General features: G+C 35.9%; 1 protein-coding gene across 17 annotated transcripts in view; it reads left to right on the top strand.

The window, feature by feature from the left end:
* NRCAM (neuronal cell adhesion molecule) overlaps positions 1-20,885 on the top strand; it is a 312,085-nt gene that overhangs the window by 124,853 nt on the left and 166,347 nt on the right. Inside the window, exon 1 of one of the 17 annotated variants that reach the window (XM_028525408.2) lies at positions 11,531-11,827. The exons of the other annotated variants lie outside the window; for them this stretch is intronic. The gene's annotated coding sequence lies outside the window, so the exon portion shown is untranslated. Of the gene's footprint in view, positions 1-11,530; positions 11,828-20,885 lie in introns of those variants that run through there. 17 annotated transcript variants of the gene reach the window in all.

The raw sequence follows: 20,885 nt of genomic DNA, 5'->3' as shown, positions 1-20,885 counted from the left end.
TCTTTCTTTCTTTCTTTTTTGAGAGAGAGAGAGAGGGAGAGGGAGAAAGGGAAAGAGAAAGAAAGAGAGGGAGAGAAACATCAATGTGTGGTTGCCTCTCATACACCTGCAACTGGGACCTGGCACACAACCCAGACATGTGCCCTGACTGTAAATCTAATCAGTGACCCCTTGCTTCACAGGCCCACACTCAACTGAGCTAAAGCAGCCAGGGCTCAAGTCTTTTTCTTAAAGTCTTTCCTATATTTGATGCATCCCAGCAGAGGATTATAAAGTAGCACAGTTAGAAATATTAGCCAAGCATTTAGTCATTTACTGAGTGCCTACTTCATGCAGACTATGTACTGAATGCAAAGTACCAGCTTCTGCATTTAGTGTACAAAGATGAATATAAAATGCTCTTGCCTCAAGGAGCTGAATCCTTTGGAAGAGATGAATGCAGAAATACAACTTTGTAGAACATGGTGACTGTAATGATTGAGATATGAACAGGGGTTAGGGTTGCGGGTGTCCAGGATGGCAGGGTGAGGTGGAGGGTTTTAGCTGGCAGGCACAGAGAGCCAGGTCTGAGCTCAACCAAAGGCAGAGGCCTCTCAGTACCAAGGAGAGCGCCTTGTGCACCCAGCTTTGAGGCATTCCTCACATTTCTGGAAGCAGTTCAAAACTTCTGTTAGGCTTTGTCCTGACAAGCAAGAGTTTCTGGTAACGGAACCCTCAGACATACCCAGGGCCCCTTCGAGTAAGGAAAATAGTACTTCAACATATGAACTTGCAGGATTTGAGGATTGAAGGTTAGTTGAGGAATTTATATTCTTAGATCCTTTTAAATCAAATCCTCAGAGGATGGTTTTCACTCCAGAATCTGAGATGGAAACCAGGACTTTATTTTATTGGGATTTTCTTGCTCAGCCTTTGGGGGATTGAAGCCTGATTCCTGACTACTATAGATAGAATTTATATCCCCAGTCTCATATACCATGCACCCGGCAGCCATGATGTTATTGTGAATGTCATACTTTCTCCAAGTATGATGTAAGTTTTTAGAGTAGCACAGTCCAATAGAAATGTAATGTGAGCCACTTTAGGTAATTTTAAAATTTCTAGTAGCCAATTAATAAAATAAAAAGAAACAGGTGGGATTAATTTGTTTTACTTAACCCAGTAAATCTAAAATGCTATTTCAACATGTAATGAATATTAATATTAAATAATTAATAAGATATCTCACATTGTGTTTTTCATACTAATTCTTCACATCCAGCATATATGTCCCCATACAGAACACTTCAGTGTAGACTAAACATGTTTCAAGTGCACAGTTGCTACTTGTGGTTAGTGGCTGCTGGATTGGACAGCACAACTCTGGATGTTAGACTGTCTGTATTCCCTCACCAGCCTTTCCAACATTTCATCTTCCCAAAATCTCATGAATATCAGTAAGTAAAACAGCATCACTGTGAGAGGTAATATCAAACCAAGTAAGTTTTGTCCTCTGTTTACAACTGAGCAGGAGGGAGGAGGAAAGAATGTTTTAAGTTCCAAAATAAATTTGTATATTTAAAAAAAATCAGTGTAATAGAATTGACCAGCTAGTTGGCCATGTAGTGAGTAGAAAAATGGATTAATGAATGATGACAAAATACTTAATCTGTACAGAGATCTATCATAATGAGGAAAACTAATGCTAAGGAGTATAATATACTTCTTTCCCCTGAAAAACATTTTTAGAGTGTTAAAAATATATATTCTGGTGGTGAGGAGAAAAGAACACTGGAAGTCAGGAGATTTTAATTTTAGTTTTTTGTTCTGCCACCAAGTAGTTAAATTTAGATGCTTAAACAAGTAAATTAATCTTTCTAGCCCCCAGTTTCCTCATCCCTAAAACAAAGGAATTGGATCAGATGTCCTCCCACTCCAAAGCCCTGTTGACTTGGTTTCCTACATAAATTCCACAGCCATTGTCTCCTCTCCAGTCCTACTGCATAATTTCTCACCTGAACTACCATGTCTAGTCTCCTTAACAATTTCTCAAATCTATTCTGTTCTCTACACTGTCATCAATAAAACCTTTCTAAATAAAATATCTCATCATCTCATACTTAATGTCATCAGTGGCTCCTACAGTCCATGGCAAGTGGTATGGTCTGCTTTTATCTGCTCCCCAGCTTTGACTCCTGGAAAGTCTTGTCATTTTTAATACATGTGCAATGAAAATCCAGGATTTAAAAACCATACAATGTCATTGAAAGGCTAGTAGTTTTTGCTGTTAAACCCTACAAATAAGTTTAAATCAGCTAATCTCTCTAGTCTGCATCCTTTTAAAAGTCTTCTATGATTTCATTATTATATTTTTGTAAACACTGCACCCATTCTTCTGGATACAGAAAAGTGGATACAAACATACCAAATGACAGAGGCTCCACCATAAAAAGCTTCAAATTTGATTAGATAGGCAGAAACAGGCACTTGGAGAGTGGGTCGCCTGCCTCTGTTACGTGAATGAGTTGGGTGGTATTGTACAACCTTTTAAATATGAATAATTAACTATAGAAAATAAGGTCAGCAAAACCTTGAACTAGAGATGGGTCATTTAAATGAAGCAGAAGTCATGAACTGCAAGCAATTCATATGGACCAGAACAAAATGGGCCTATGGGGTTCCATTTGTGTGTGAGGTCATTTCAAATCAAATAAATGAGAGAGGCATTTTCAGAATTAGTGTTTGATTAGAATAGGTAATTGAAAATATACTTTTTTTCTTGATATTCATCCTCATAATGACAACCCTTTCTGCTGCTTGTAGAAAGTAGGAAGAGAAAAAAAGTTAAGCAACAAAGGGAGACAGTGGACCATTAATAGACAGATTTTGAGTCCTATGTGTGAGCATGAGCTTTCCCAGGATTGGAATTTGAGGTATTGGAGGACACTGCAGTCAGTTTATAGCAATACTAATATTTCTGTGCTTCAACTAGAGGAAAAAAATAAATCTGAAAGTCACTAAAGAGCATTTTTGTACTCCACCACTTTGAAAGTATCTCTAAAGGAACAAAACCCTGCCCAGATCGTTGGAGACTTTTGTGTAAAATAAGTATCTAAGCATTTTCTGAATCTAAAGGATGGAAAAGAGATCAAAATAGTTAAATCTGAGATGTCCCAAGCGTTCTCAAAATTACTTTCCCATATTTGGCAGGCAGCCAGCCAGCCCCTTGTCTTTGCAGTGAAGACTCAAAAGAAGGTGGAGGGGTGGGGGGGGGGAGGAGGAGAAGGAAAAGCTGGCAGAACAAATTCACAGGACATGAATCAGCCAGATGAGGAATTGAAAGAAGTGCCCATTCACTTTTCCTTTTCTTTTTTCTTTTTAATGTTATCAGGAAAAACAAGTAGGGAATCTCCTATCTGTCCCTTGAAGGAAAATACATCAGTGACAGAAGCATTTGTGGCTTTATAGAGACAGTTGTGAGCTCTATAGATTTGAATGGCATGGTCCATTTGAGGTTTAATAGAAATTTTGGTATGATACCTGTGTTTGAAGGAATACCCATGAACCACTAACACTAAAGTTTGTACACTAAAAAATTCCAGCTCCAAAATTTTCTTGCTGTGTGACTTCAGGCCAGCTATGAAACCTCTTTGACCATCTGTGTACTCTTCTGTAAAATAGCAGCAGTAATTGGAAATACATCATCAAGTTATTGTGAGGGTTAAATTAGTTACTAGGTGTACATATGTCTAAAACAGTGATAGATTCAGCAAATGCCACCTTGTATTACATAGCTATATCAAATTTTGCCATTTTCTAATTTGTCTCTTCATTTCTCATTCCTCATCTTACATAAAATATTAACTGTATCAAGAGCTCCCATTTTATTATTTCTTGATTACTAGATACTGTCTTATATTTGTTTTAAAATAGTTGAAGGAAATCCAATGGGGAGGATGGTTTTTGCTAACAAGCCCTTCTTTCAGGTTGTGTGAGTCATTACAGGCACAAGCTGTCTAGTGGGTCATGCCTCCATGTCATTTCTCATCTCAGTCAGGACTGTGATCTGATAATGCCTGTGACCAGTGACAAAGCCCCATAGTAATCAGTTCTCTTTCCCGGTCAGGTCAGATCTCGTCCCTCTCTCCCTCTCTTACCTGTGCTCCCCTTATCCTTTTCATCCAGGAGGGCCTTGCCTGTTCTTTCCCAGAGATGGGCACACATCAAATCATTTTTCTGTTTCTTCTATGGATATTTTCATACTATAAAAAGGATGACTTTGTACAGTAGTAGGCTTTAGAAATGCCAACCATAAATACATTATATTTGGGAATATGGTTGTGAATAAAAGGAGTTAAGGAACTGTGTAAGCTTATGAAGTAGTAGGGATGCAATGAACTTGGAAAGAAAAAAGCTAATGGAGAGTCCTGGATGAAGAAGATGTGGGTTAACAAGCTTGCTTTCAAATTTTCTATTTTATTAATCATTTCATTACAATTTTCTTTACTAATTAATTATACATGTTTTCCAATTTATTTTTCAAATAATAACAAAAAAGGGAAGAAAAGGTAGAGAGGATTGGTATGATAAATGGTAGGAAAATAAGAGTAATTGGGAGAAGTGGCAAAATTTTAAAACAGAATTTATAAAAGTAGATTGATCTTGTTAAAAGTTAGTTAACATTAAGCATTTATAAATAAATAAAATAATGTTTTGCATATATTTTAGTATTTTTTCCTTTAGACTCTGTGAGGTAGGTTACTACTGTTAGGGCCATTTACAAATGGACAAAATGGACTTTGAAGAGGCAAAATGGCCTAGGGTTACAAACTAGTAAAGGCACAGAGCCAGGGTCTGAACCCAGGACAGTTTGACCCCAAAGTTCTTAATCCCTAGGTCCCTCTATGAATCTATAGAACCAATGAGCTGAAAAGGAAATGGAAACATCGTGTAATAACTAAGGAAGAGGTAAGTTTTAGGAAAAATAAACAATGATATCTGAATTGTTGGAAATGATGCAATGATTGAAAGACTGTTAAAGGAAAGACAGGAGGTATAGAAGAACAAGCAGTGACAACATGCAGGAAAAGGCATATAGCCAAGAAGTAATTATTTATGCTAATGAACATGTGATGAGGTGGAGATTGTTGTATTTGAATGTATTTTTTTCTCAAGTTACATATGAGTTCATATACAGGAAAGCATAGCCATACTTAGACATTCATCGATTGGTCTAACAGTTAATAGCTAACCGCTGTGTTTAAAGCACAGTGCTTGGTGTTAGAGATAATAGAAAACAGCTTATAATTCAAATTGGGAAGAGTCAAATATATTTTTAAAAAACTACATCACAAAAAATAGGTAGTCAACGTAAGATAAGTGCTAAACAATAAGGTCTAAGGGCAGAGAGGCAGTTCCCTGATGACTGTGTACTGCAGTTAAATTGTCATGGGGGCAAATGGACTTGATCTTAGTGTTGATGGAAGGGAGAGATTTAAACAAGGGAGGGGGTTGGGAGCACATTCCTTGAGCGATGTCTAGAAACAGAGTCAACAGAGGTGCAAAGCTAAAATGGCCAGTGATCATAGACCTGTTTAGATGGAAGAAACTGTGTGTTTAAGATTCATGGAATATCAGCTTGGAGTTATAGGTAGGGGCTATATTTTAAAGGATTGTAAATAACAGTCTAAGGACTTCAGAGGCAATGGAAATCTCTTAACATTCTGATAACACATGCTTAATTTGGGAAAACTAACATGTCTTACACCTATTGCACTGGCAAAAATGTTTTAAGATAATTTCCAGTATGGCAACATGTAAAGGTGACCACATATACTTCTGGTTGTACTAGAAATAACAATGCAACCACTTAAAAATAATGTGGAATGACGCATCTATAAAGATATTTTCACTTTTAATTATTTTGAGAAAAGTTTTTCAAAAGTCTTTGGTGTCACTGTAGCTGGTGTGGGTCTGTTGCTTGGAGCATCATTCCATAAGCCCAGGGATCACAGGTTCGATTCCTGGTCAGGGTGCATATCTAGGCTGTGGGCTCAGTCCCCAGTCCTGCCATGTGCAAGAGGCAGCCAATTAATATTTCTTTCTTGGATTCAAGAAAGAATTCATGTTTTTCTCCCTCTCTCTCTCCCTCCCTTGCCCTCTCTCTAAGATCAGTAGGCATGTCCTCAGGTGAGAATTAAAAAAAGTCCTTGGTATATGGTGATAAAAATTGTGGTGCAGCACTACAGTGGAATATTGGTTGTTCACTTAAAATCACAATACTGAATACTGGTAGCACTATGAAAAATATGTATGACATAATGTTAACTTCAAAATGAAAAATTTTAAGATTGCAACTTTGCTGAAATCATGCACACACACACACACACACACACACACACATTCAGACAAGTACTGTAATGAAACTGACACACTGGAAGATTTTGAAGAATTTTATTGTTTCCTGTTAGTGTTGTCTAAGAAAAGGAAAGATGAATGATGAGTAGAATGAATTGTGACAGAAAAGGTCAAATCAATTAAGAGAGTTGCTTTAACCATTTAGGTACTCTTAAATTGGACTTATCATATGCATTTAGGGGTTTCTGAATTTCCATGAGTTAGCATTCCATACTTGCAACAGATTCTTAAAATCATTTTATTGCTTGAACTACTAAAATAAATCTAAGGAAGCTTGATTTGTAATGTGTCCCACAAACATTCTGTAACAATTGAAATGAAAGAGAATTCACCCACTGAGAATTTTTCTAAGAGAAGGTAGTAGATTTTACAATTCAGAAAAGATGTGAAAATATTTGATTAAAAAGATCTCTTCCAGTTTGTATGATTTTGGTGAATTTTTTTAGAATAGAATTGGCAAACCTCTTTCTATTTTATTTTTATGAATGAATTGCTTCTGCATTATTCAAATATTTCAGATGTCACATGTAAAGTCATTTTCAAAACTGAACTGTATTATTACACAGAGGTATATTTAGGGGGACTGATTCTAGAAAAGGTGTGTGTGTGTGTGTACATGTGTTTAAATGTGTAATTAAGAAAAGGTAGGAGAAATTACTTTGCCACTCAAACACACTTCAGCAATATGTGGCTATTCAAGGTCATTGATTATAGCAACTGAAACTTCTAGAAAATGGCTCTTGTGGATCTTATGGATCTTGTTTTATGCCAGTGACAGAAATGAGAATTATTTGCTCTGGGAACCTGGGCTGTATTTTAGTTACATAATTTGGATATTACTGGAGTTTGGAAGTCCCAGGCAAGGAGTTAGGTTTAATGACATGAAATTACTGATATGTGACCTTTTTCGACCTAGCAAATGGTCACTTAATGTGGTTTGATCCCTAATATGTTTCCTATTCCTTACAACCTACTTTTTTACTCTCCTCATTTTTATTCCTTCTTGTTATATCCTTTCAAATTTCAGTTATGATTGCATTGTTGCTATTCTATTCTTTACATTGTCTGATAAATTTTCATGTATATAAAGATAATTCTAAGAAGACTTTAAATGCAATGCACTTAAAGATAAGTTTTAAATAAAATGCACATCATGTAATATATTGATACACATATTAATTGCCATAAAAGAACTCTATATAAAATTTTGCAAGGATATAGTGTTCAAAAAAACCTGGTTCTTGTTACTCTTGTTAAAGGTGTCCAGTATTTTCATCACTTTCATTTGAAAAATTCTTTTCTTATAGAATCATTCTTAATTGTAATAATACCAGAGTTCTTTTTAAAAAATAAATATATATTTACTATATGTTAAAAATAAAATTATATTTTACAAACCACTGTTTTTTTAAAAAAAGATCTCTGGTATTATTAGGATTAGAAATATATAGCCCTGGCTGAGCCTCTCAGTTTGTTGGAGTATCATCCCATACACCAAAAAGTTGCAGGTTTAATCCCCAGTCAGGGCACATTCCTAGGTTGTGGTTCTATCCCTAGTTAGAGCAGGATAAGTGGGAGAGAGATGGAGATTGGGAAAAGAAGGATGAAGACTTACTTAATTTGGGGTGGTGAACACACAATTCATTGTACAGGTGACATGTTGTAGAATTATGCACCTGAAATCTGTATAATTTTGTTAGCCAGTGTCACCACAGTAAATTTAATAAGAAGGAAAAATATAAAAAAAAATTTTAAAGAAAAAAAGAGATGGAGCTGAGAATTAATGAATGTTTTATTGTTTCAATGGCACACAGATTCAGAAAGAAAATATGTCTCTGCTGTTCTCTTGAAATATTTGTACCAGTTCTCTTCAAGAACAGTTTCTCTCAGCCTCCCTTCTTAACTCAGCATCACAATGCCTTTCTAGAATCTTGGCATTTTGCTTAGCAGTAAATTATAAAAAAGCAATAGAGTGCTAGTCTTTTGTGCCATCATATTATCTGTGGGGTTCCTGGGTCTCCATACTGTGTTCACAGAAACAGATGGCTCTTGTGACACTTTCAGCGAATGACATGACACTTAACGTGTCCCTATCATGCAGAGCTGCATCTTTGAGAAATATGCCTGTTGATACCTGTGAGCTTGTGGGTATAGCATAGCATTTCAAGATGGAGGAAAAAAACACTAATTAATTCATTTTCCCCACTCAGTTTATAGGCTACTTAAGAAAAAAATTGTATCTCACATTTCACCAACTAATTGACACTCTTTTTTCTTTCTGCAAGGGAATTCAGAAGAAAAGCATTCATCATTTCTGCACTGGAGAACTTAGAGATTGTTGCAGAAAACCGACAGTGAATGTGTACTTGGGCAAATATAAAAGCCTATTAAATAATGACAAAAATTAAGATCATGAAAGTAAATTAATAGTTCAGGGTAGAACTCTTCCATTCTGGAATAATGCCTGAAAGAATCATTGCTTATTTTCTAATTCAGATAGTATTTGATTTATTTTTATTTATTTAATACAAACACTCACATAGCATCTACTATGTGCCAGGTATTTATTGTTCTAAGTACTTCAAAATATTAGCTAATTCAATCCCCCTAGCAACTTTAGGATGATGGTACTATATTATCCTCATTATACAGATAAGGAAACTGAAGCACAGAGGTTGGATATTCTGCACGTGGATTATGACATTTAGAACTATAAAATTTGGATAGAACATACTTTTTTAAAAACTGAAAACTTCTGACTGTGTCTATTTGAATAAAAATCTAGAAACTTCATTTTAGATTTAAATGAGGAACTGTATCTGTTAAAAATTCACATCTAATATTCTTATGTACTTTTAAGAATGGATACCAGGTCATAGCATGTAGAAAATCAGTTACATGCCAGAAAAGGACAAGTCCGTGCGATCTGAGAGGCTGTGTGTGGGAAACGGACAGAAAGCACATCCGGTGCGGTGCGTTGCCTCACCTAGCTCCCAAAACGGGACTGTTTGAGAATGATGTGGTAAGCAGGGCGGTGAGTTAGTAGCCAATGAATTTTAAATGAAATATCCAAAATTACATTTTCAAAACAGAGCTGCTTCTGTGGAAGAAGTAATAACTTTCAGCTTTTCTTAATAAAAATATATTGCAAAGTGAGTTACTTCAAAGGGCCCTCCCTGTGTGGCAGTCCCAATGGCACTGTATTAAAGTGGGACAATACCCATTCTTGTCATAAAATGACAGATTTGATTATGGATTTTAAGAAGCCGGTTAAACCCAGTACCTCTGTTTACCAAAAACTGTTTTGAGTAGCCCACTGAGTAACTGCTGTTGAGAAGTAACAGGTCACAGTGGGAGACAGAGTGAGAAGCGGGCCTGCAGAAGCATTTAGTGTCTAATGGGTCTGTGGCTGTAGTGAAGCAGTGTGCCGAAATAATTCTGATTAGGCTCGGTCAGTCAGCCTGCATAATCCGACTGGGCTTTCCTCCATTCAGCCCTTGCTGTTCAGAGCACAGTCACAGTTTAAAGCACCATTTTAAGTAGCCCTTACACTGTTCTTTGAAATACAGCCTTCATTCACATTCCTTCATGAGGCTTTTTCATACCTGTGGGAATAGCTAACTAGGAAAAGATAAAGTTTCGTTAACATATTAATAGAAAAACATAGGCATATTCCACTTTCCAATGGGAGTGTTTAAATTTATAAAATTCACTCCAAAGAAATTATTGGGAAATAACTAAAGGGGAACCAGGTGTGAATCACACTGTCTAGCCAGGCTTCTGTTACCAGCCATGTGTGACATACTGGTGACCTGCGCAGCTGATCATGTTTCCTATCAGATGGTGCCACTAATAATACATATTCCAAGCAGAAGATATGTAGTCAGGAGGAAATACCTTCATAGGCTTTCCCTTCCTACTTGTTTTATCTTTTAAAAGAGTAAAAACTAAGTCAGAAATTAATTTATATTTTCAAGTTTTTGTGAGCTAATTTAAAGCTAATTAGGATACAGTAAGCAGAGAAACAGCTGTGTGGAGGTAGGACCCAGTCAGGATTCTCTGATGTCTCTACTTGGTTGGGTTTGAGAGGTCATGTGGCTGTGGTTATTGTTGATCTCCCTGACAATACGCTTTGAAGGAGATTGTGTTACATTTTGGTTGCGCTTTTGTGAAGAAAAGCATTATTCTAAGCAGATCTTAAGAAGTGCTGAAAAGTGCTTCAAAGAAATATATCCACTCATTGTTTGCGACTGTCACTATAATAAATGGGGGACAGATTTTTAGGTTTGTTCTTAGGAAGTGAATAACTGCAATTGAAAATACAGTAAATGGACACGGTCTAAACCTGAATCATAGCTGGTGAATGACTTGTAAACCCATTTCTCTTGAAGTTTTTCCAGAGAACCTTAAAGCTTGCAGAATAATCATTAGAAACTCAAGGAAAAACAAGCAGCTTAAAGCTTCATGGCAGTGTCTACTGTGAGGTCGCCCTATACATACATTTTAGAGCACCTTCCATTCCTTAGGTCTTCTTAACATGAAATACAACTCAGATGTATTTAGGACTCTAATGAAAACACTTGTTCATGATTTATTATTTTTATTTGTGTACTTATGTATCAGTAATATCTGACTTACAGTAATAGTAATAATCAACATTTAGAAGTTTTTACAGCTTGAATAGGTAAATACTAGTGACAATAGACCAGAAAAGCTAAAGAGAGGAATGAAATTGAGAAATAGGAGAAAGAGACAAAGAAAAATAATTACAATATTTATTTTTACTAAGATCTCATATAAAATTAATTGAAGCAAATAGAGTTTCTAGGCTACCATGAAAGGAAAAAGGTAGAAATTATTGTTGTGAGTTAAATGGAGGGCAGGTGGACATGTATGTGAAGTAGATTCTGAGGCTGAAATAAACAAGCCAGTCTCAATGAGTTACTGTGTCCTGTAAAGAAAGAATATTTAAACAAAGGAACCAGATAGGAATTCCAAAATGTTACTTTGAGTTAGTACTAGGTTTAAAAAAAAGAAGAAATTACATAACATCCTCCCCACAGAAGAAAATAAGGCAGTTACTCTCTTCAAACAACCATATTACCAAACCAGAACCTGTGTGTGTTTTGCTAAATAATTTTGAGCGGCTAAACATATTTTTCTTGCTTCTAAATGGATACAAGGAAATGTTTAACCCCCATTGTATTGCCACAAAGCCAGGCTGATCGCCCTGGGAGGCCCCAGAGGTCTGAGCAGCTTTGGATTGGCTGTCAGAGGACTTTTAACATTTTACTGCACGTGGTCCGGCCACAGCAGGGTTCAGTTGCGAATGTTTCATCTGCAGAAATGTGCTGGAATGGACACTTTGTTTAAGATTTTTCTTTTGCTACTGAAAGGAAACGGGAAGCAGTAAGATAACTTCATTTGGAAGGTAATAACAGTGCTTGTTTCTGTGCAGAGGGAATTGATGTTTGACTACCTATTGGGACCGATTGATTTTTGTTCCCACTCTCAGGTATCATTTTAATGATTTGTTTAAAACTTTAGCCAAAATTAGAGGTGTATTCCAACTGTAAGGCTTGTCCAGAACAGATGTTCTCTGTTCATTGATTTGGTTTTATTTAGTATGCTGACCTGGTTAATGTAATTTCAATGTATTTTGTCATTCTGTGTATAGAAATTTGTTCTCAGTGATCTCATGGACCATTTTTTTATATTACCAGAAAACAATTTTCTAGCCATACCTTATTCTCCCTTCTCCACTGCATTCCTGTTTTTTTTAAATTATTGTAATGTAGTATTTTTGTGCATAAAGTGTGGTATAAGCTTTACCCATTTGTGTTTTTAATTAAAAAGAGGATTCAATTGTAATTCTTTCTGTACCAGCTTGAGAGTTTCTCCCAAGTTTTCTGTATTAATTCTCCTGTATTCCAGAGAACTCAGTGGTCAAGAGGATGAAAAAAAGATTAGAGGCATATTTTTAATGCCATAATTGGATTTGTTAGCTTTAGCTCATGAAATATGTTCAAAGATCAGCTGTAAGATTATTTTTAATGTCTCACTTTTTAATCTCATGAAATGAAAAATGATACTAATGCAACAAAATGTTGGGTCCTTGAAAATACCCCTAAAAACATTCATTATTTGACTTTTTATAGCTAGACATAGAGCAAGTGTATTGAAAGACATTCTGCCTTTTTCCTATGGCAGTTTTCTCTTTATGTTTATATTTTCCACTGACAGTAGTAAAATAGCATTGAAATCACAACAAAATTAAATTATGTTTGTATATAGTGCTATTCAGTTTAATTATATACTTTGATCCTCTTCACTATTTTCTGTAGAAACGGCAGGTCTCAGTATTCCCATTTTCAGGATGAGAAAAGTAAGATTCAGGGATATTCATTGCTGCACCCCAAGTAATTCAGCATAGAATGTACAGAACTGGATTTTGACTCTAGCATTTGGGCCACTGCTCTTTCCAAAACACCGTGTTGGCTGCCTGTGCTGGATGTTTGCTTTAAAGATCAGACTGTTTGAACTAAGCCCTTTAATAGGAAAGCTCTGGCAACAGCTGGTGTTAGGTGGATTAAAAATAAAATCAAAGCCCTTGGTTGGAAAGTGGAGTAATCAAGAGAGTGAGAGAAAAGGTTAAAAAGACACTAAAACATCTGAGTGATGTTAAAAGAATTGCGGGATAAGAGCAACGTGATTCCTGAGGTTCATGTTTCCTTCTTTTCTCTCCATCCAAACAAGTCTCCATCCCTCCAGTGCTTCTCTGCCTTGTCTCTTATTTCTTTTGGGAAATTTGCCATGCTTTGTTACTACAGGCCACTGTTAATTACAAATAGACTCCAGGGCACATTTCCCAAACTTAAATGTACATTTCATTTCCAGAAAACGAACTATCAGATCTATAAATCTTCCCTTCATATGACATATGGCCTAGATCTCTTCTTTACCTAAGTTACATTGAGAATGATTTATTTCAAGTTGCATTCACTTGCCATGTCTTCCTTCTTTTCCTTCTGAATTTTCTTACTCTTTAAATAACTATTCTTTTGTGGTTGAATTCTACTACTTTGTCAACCCACTTCTCTCTGACTTTCCTGACTGTACTCTGGTGTTCATGGCTTCTTTCATATTTCTCAGGAAGTCTCATTATGGCAGATACTAAATTGTATAATAGCCTTGCCCTGAAATTCAAATGAAAACTGAAATGGTTTTCAAGCCTTGGCTTCAATCGAAGTACCACCACATTGTTAGTATAAATAAAGCTCTTCAGTGTTCAAAGTGTCATGATTACTGGCAAGTCCTTTAGCTACAGTTGTCTTTGGTATGACCAGATCTATTAGGTGTGAGATCCTTGAGCACTCAAAAAATAGAAGACCAATTAGATGTATCATCTTGTATTAACTTTGCATGTCTCATCAAACACTTTGTATATGTTGATGTGTATATTTTTACACTTATTTTGTGGTTAATTAATTTTAAATGAACATTTAGTTGTTTTACTATTGCAGATTATAAAAATAATTTAAAATGGCCCATAATTCATATCATTCAGGTATCTCTGAGTACTAATAAAAAAATTATAATAATATAAAGATGTGGATAGTACATTCACCTATGCAATGATATGGAAATTTCTCCCCCTCAAGTCTTCTCTGAAGGTAAATTCTGTTATCAGTCTCTTGTGTATCCTTCCAGAAATCTTACCATGCATGTGCTAGCCAAAATTGATCTTTTAAATATAACATTTCAACTTAAGATTATTATCTGATCACTGTGAAATTCATTCATTCAGTAGCTAGTTATTGATGTCCTCTCTATGTTAGACATTGTTCTACTAGGCACTGGGAATACAGTGTGAACAAAAGCAGACAAAAATCTCTGTACTCTTGAAGACAGCAAACAACATATGTCAATAAAATATGTAATATGTTAGATGGTGATTAGTACTAAGGAGGAAAATAAAGCAGAGAAAGAGTACAGGAAGTTGGGTGTAGGTTGCCATTTTGGACAAGGCCAGCCATGGAAGGTCTCACCAAGAAGGTGGTATTAGGCCCTGAAGCAGAGGCAGGAACAGACAATGCAAATACTTGGGGGAACTAGAGCCAAGGGTAGACCCCAAGCTCAGAAAAAAAGCATTTTCTTCTAAATGTCAAGAGGTGTCTTTTTTCTGTGTAAGTCAGCCAAAATGAAGAGAAGAGAGATAATTTATTTAAAGTAATAGTCCATTAATAAGTGTCATGTCATTTTATTTATACAATGGAAATTCTCATTCCTACTTATTCTGAAAAAAAAAAAAGAGATCCAAATAAAAAGTAAGACTACTCCTACCTACCTGAAGAAGATGTCATGGTAATCCAGGAACTCTCCAGTTGCACATTCTTCCTTCACCATTGGTCTCAAAGTTGCTAAAAACTTTTCTTCTAGGTTGGCTGTAAAGACTAATATATTTTCCTTCTTTTCACATAAGGGCCAGTTCCAGAATCTTCTCTTTGGTCAGTAGCCATTGCCACTACCTTCCTAGAGTCAATGGAACTGTGCTGAAGTGTGGGCCACCTCCTTTCTGTTTGGTGAAGGGAATATCTTCCTTTGTTTCTTTGCAATCAGGGCTCAGGGCTTAGGTTTGCCTGGCACATGGTGTCTCATTATAATGGTCCTGGCTAAGGATTTTTTTAAGTACTAAATTTTCTTTAAATACTAAATTTTACACACACAGGAGTTAGAAGTCAGTGAGCATTTCTTTGGTTTCTATGGACATAAGAGCAAAGAAAAACAAGATAATAGTTTGTTTCAAAAAGTGTTTTTTGCATTCTAAGTGGGACTTAATTAACTCAAAATGCAAGCAGATTTGTAGAGCTTACTGAAAATTGAAACTGTTGGCCTCGTCCCAGACTTCTGTAGCCAATCCAATCACTCCTCACCCACCCCCACTCCACTTCAAAGGGAGGCTTTCACTCCACGCTGAAATATACTGTAATGCAGTGCCTGTTGAAGAGTGGCAGGTGTCTTTACTGAAAACTTTGATAGAACTCTCTATCAGGTCCTTTGTGCTTTGGGAGAACAGTGTTAAAAATAAGACAATAGATCCAGAATGAAATCACTTATGCTGAGACTTAACTTACGATTTCAGCTCTCCTAGAAATGGAATCTTAAACCAGTCAGCTAGGAGTCTCCTGATCAGCAGTAGTTAGGTAATCTACTTCATAGACCCTTGCCATCCCTTAAAAGAAAAGCAACCTTCTGATATCCAACTCACTTTTTCAGCTGTATAACTTCCTTGTTCCTACTCCTGTTTATGAAAGTCTTTCATTTAGTAGACCTCCTTGGTGTTCCTTTCTATCTGCTAATTGTATGCTGTCTGATTCAAACAGATTTTTCATCAAATAAACTCTTAAAAATTTATAATATGCCCTCAGTTTATCTTTTAACAGTGTACTTGCTGATTTGACTACACCCAAATGTGGCATGTTTTGATCCTAAGGTGGTCTGATTGGAAGGAAAGTATTATTATTGACAGGGAGGGAATGGAAGGGCAGGCTTTAAAGAAAAACGTATTTTCTTAGAAGTAATTCAAATAAGGAACCACAGATAGATGAAGAAGAATGTGATTAATAATTAAAAGCTGTGAAATTCTACCCATGTGCCACCCTCACTGGATCAAGCCACTAATATCTGCTCTGAACTATTGCAATAGCCTTCTATGTGGCCTTTGTGTCCCAACTTTGCTCCCCTTCAGCCTATTCTCAATACAGCTGTTCCAGTCTTTAAAATAGAGGTCAGATCATGTGACTCTGCTCAGAACCTCCCTTGGGCTTCCCATTTCACTTACAGTGAAAACCAGAGGCCTTGCAATGATGTACTGGCCCTAGATCATCTGGTACCTCATTCCATCTCTGCCTTCATCTCCCACTTTTCTCCTTTTGCTCTGTCCCTTCAGCCACCCTGTTTTTAAACATGAAAACTCCTACCTCAGGGCCTTTGCATTTGCCTGGAACTATTGCCTTATCTGCAAGCCCTTTCCCAGTGGCTGACACGACTCAAGTCCCTCAAATTTTTACTCAGATCTCACCTTCTCAAGGACTTTTTTATCCCTGACCACCATATCTAAAATTGTAGCCTTCCCTCATCTTTGCACTCTCGTCCTCTTCACTATTTCTTGATTTGAACACATCTTTATTTACCTATTAGTTTTGCTTACTATTTGTTTTCACCACTAGAATACAAGCTATGAGAGAGCAGGGATTTCTGACTCCTTTATTCACTGCTGTCTCCAGCACCTAGGACAGTACCTGGCACCTATTAGGTACTCAGTAGTAACTATTAGTCAGTGGTGAAGGCCAGGAAGGGGACCAGGCCTGGGTGGAAGGGAGCAAAGCAGGGGAGGAGTGGGGAACATCTGTAATAGCACCAGCAATAAAATACATGGTTAGCCCCCTCACTCCTAAAAAATGCATGAATCATGGAAATTTAACTTGGGAAGAGAGCATACATTCTCTAAAAGTAATGAAAGTCTGGGGATCAAACATTAAAAAAAACTAAAATGAAAGAAGTGTAGTGTCTACACATTCCATGCCTGATGACAGACATGTTTCCTGGGTGTGCTGGATAATTGATTCAGAAAGAAAGACCTTGGATGCTCCGAAGTCATGCTTTAAAGCAAATTATGCTGGGAGTAGCAATGAGAATAATGGGGAGGGGGGAGGTGATGGAAATTGCAAATCATTGTTTTGCTTCCAAAATAATGATTTCCAAAGCAAAGGAATTGAATAGGAAATAAATTAACAAAAACTCTGTGTCTCTGAAAACGCAAACTTCATTTACATTCTGATCTGTGCTGTTTTTCAAGTTCAGTGATCCAAGGTCACAGGGCACTTGTATTTGCATAGACCTTGCTTTGTTAATTCACCTCTGACTAACCCTCTGAATTCTTTTTTATGATAGTGGCATTCTAATGACAATAAAACCAAGCTCTCATAACACCAGCAACATTTATACAGCACTTAGACAATTCCTAAACACATTATCTCCAGAGACCCTAAAAGATAGATTGAGATTATTAACCCCATTTGTACACAAAGAGGAAGTAATTTGCTTAATGTCACCTGGTAAAGCTATTGAATTCATAATTTACCTGCTTTATTTGGAAATAATAGCTTGTTTAATACAGGTCATGTTGCATTAAAGATGACCTCTTTTTAAATGGACAGCTTCACATTTGGACTTAACTTTATTACTGACATGGAACTAATGGTATTCTGGATTTCTATAAGACCAGGCTTTTAAATTCTCTCTGAAGGTGAGAGACTGATGCAGAGAATTGAGAGATGTGAGATTCCCAAAGCCATGTTGGTATTGACCAGGACCAGGCCATTCTGTAATGGTAGGCTTAGGTGTGTGATTGGGGATCTTCCCAAATCATAATTTATATCCTGTTTGAATTTCTTTCCTTTATTTTTTAGGTTAATAAAGTTCCCCTTGGTTCAAAAAATCAGTATAACTAACATTGAAAATCACAGATAACTGAGAAATGGAGACAAATCCACATTAGGAGGATTTCAAGTACCTATCAATATTATAAGAAACACAGGATGAACATTACTGAAACTATATTAAAGTTGTGTCTGGAGCCCATTTTACTTGTTTTCTATTGGGCTCATTCTTTTTCTTTCCAGAGCAGTATTATGAAAAGACCTCAACTTCAGTTCAATGAACATGGCAACTAATCAGGAAGTTCCGAGGAAAAATAAAAGGGAGGGGGCTACTCGTAAGTTCATGTCTGTAGCAAGAAAGGACTAGAAATCTAGAGCATCTAAAAGAATTATGAAGCATAAAAGACTTGCTGACTTTGAATACTGATAGTTAAGAAAAAGAAATGTCTAGTCTTTAAATGTTTGACAGTTTTTCAAATCTCTCATTTTATCTTTACAGTGACATTTGTTTAGTGCCAGCAACAACAAAAAATGTACAACCAAATTATAATTTTAATATTTAAAATTATTTTCCTTTTATGGGAAATGCATTCATTCCCCTTTACTGTTCCTAAATATGATTTACTACATTTCCTCCTTTCTTTATAATCTGACTTATTTTTTGTAATATCTACTAGGGATATGAATTGCAGTTTTGATAACAATGGGCGATTTAGCTGGTTCTTTAAAACTTTGTATTAAAAATCAGAAGTATTCTGTGCATGAAATTTAAAAACATTTTGTATCCAAGTATATTAAATTGGCCAGACCAAAGTATAAATTGATAGAATGATAAAATTGCTAGGTTATGAATCAAGTCAGATTAAACTTTATAGCTAAAATCTTTGTAAGGCTCATAAAGTGGTGGTAGCGGAGGCCTCTGCATATAAGGTATAACTCTCAGAACTTATGAAATCAAGGGGGCTTTGGTGGTTTATAATAAAATGTAGCTACAGCATCCTTGGGAGCAGTCTTCTAGCTATATATGTGTCCTTCTTAAGGTAATTTAAGCAGAACAACAAATTGACAGGTCTGAATTGTATAAGTGACAATTTGGTGAAAAGGTGAATTGTGCAAATTATATGGGTCAAGTCTATACAACTTTTCTGAACTTTGAAAGGTCTGGAATCTATTATGTTTTTCAGTGGTCAGATTAGCTTTCAACCAAATTAAATGTTTGCTCTTTCCTACTCCTATGTTTAGCCAGAAGTTGAAATACAGAATTATGTGTTACCTACTTATTGAATTTTTAAATCTGTCTAAATTAAAACAGTAAGCATGTGACTAACCTGATTATACATGAAAGTTGGAGCTTTCTTATTACCTTATATATCTGCTCTTTGTCCACAGCATTATGGCAATCTAAATTTTTTTTCTGTTCAATAATAAATATTAACATTGATACTAAATTTTAAAGGAAGAAATGCTGTGTGTTGGATTCAGTGCTGTGTCTTTTTTCAAGTTCTTAAATATTAATCAAATGGGTGCAACATATAGTTAAGTCTCATTGTCACCTTATGTTTCATTTTTGTGTGTGTTTTTTTACTTTTTATTGAATTTATTGGAGTAACATTGGTTAATAAAATTATACAGGTTTCTGTTATGCAATTCTATAACACTTCATATGTATATTGTGTGTTCACCACCCAAGTCAAATCCATTGTCACTTTATGTTAATGGAAGATACCTAAGTAATTGTATTTTATGATGTTTAATATACTTTATTTTTTTATAAAATAGTTTCACTGTTTTTTCCCTCTGAAATTTCCACTTTTTAAAATTCACCTTCATTTATTCTTTCTCTAACACTCTACCTTTCATTGTCATTAACTTCTCCCTAATGGATCTCTTTTTTTAATTATATTTTATTGCTTATGCTGTTACGGTTGTCCCATTTTTTTCCCTTTTGCCCCCTCCTACCCAGCACTCCCTCAGGCAATCTCCCTACCATTGTTCATGTCCATGAGTCATGCATATAAGTTCTTTGGCTATTCCCTTTCCTGTGCTGTACTCTACATCCCTATGGTTATTCTGTAATTACCTTTTTGTACTTCTTAATCCCCCTACCTCTTCACCTATTCCCCATACCCTCCTCCCATTTGGCAACCATCAAAACACTGTCCATGTTCATGATTCTGTTTCTGTTTTTCTTGTTTGTTTAGTTTATTTTTAGATTTGAATGTTGAAAGATATGTATTTATTGCCATTTTATTGTTCATAGTTTTGATCTTTTTCTTAAATAAGTCCCTTTAACATTTTATATACAGTGGTTTGGTGATAATGAACTCCTTTAGTTTTTTCTTGTCTGGGAATCTTTTTATCTGCCCTTCAATTCTAAATGATAGTTTTGTTGGGTAGAGCAATCTTGGTTGTAGGTCCCTGCTTTTCATGACTTTGAATATTTCTTGCCAGTCCCTTTTAGCCTGCAAAGTTTCTTTTGAGAAATCAGCTGACAGTCTTATGGGAATTCCCTTGTAGATAACTAAGTGCTTTTCCCTTGCTGTTTTTAAGATTCTCTCTTTGTCTTTAACCTTTGGAATTTTAATTATGATGTGTCTTGTGTGTGTCTTGGAGTGGGCCTCTTTGCGTCCATCTTGTTTGGAACTCTGTGTGCTTCCTGGACTTGTATGTCTATTTCCCTCACCAAATTAGGAAAGGGTGTTTTTTTTTCCATTATTTTTTCAATAGATTTCCAATTTGTTGCTCTTTCTCTTTTCCTCCTGGCACCCCTATCATGTGAATGTTGGACCTCCTGAAGTTGTCCCAGAGGCTGCTTATACTCTCCTCATTTTTTGGATTCTTTTTTCTTCTTGTTCTGGTTGGTTGTTTTTTTCTTCTTTATATTCCAAGTCATTGGTTTGATTCTCAGCTTCATTCACTCCACTACTGTCTCCCTGTAAATTGTTCTGTATTTCAATTAGTGTATCCTTTGTTTCTGGCTGGATCTATTTTATGCTGCTGAGGTCCTCACTAAGCTCCTTGAGCATCTTTATAACCAGTATTTTAAAT

This window comes from Phyllostomus discolor, chromosome 10 (assembly GCF_004126475.2).
Source record: "Phyllostomus discolor isolate MPI-MPIP mPhyDis1 chromosome 10, mPhyDis1.pri.v3, whole genome shotgun sequence".
In the NCBI taxonomy this organism is placed as follows: domain Eukaryota; kingdom Metazoa; phylum Chordata; class Mammalia; order Chiroptera; family Phyllostomidae; genus Phyllostomus; species Phyllostomus discolor.
This window is presented reverse-complemented; position numbering and strand designations above follow the sequence as displayed.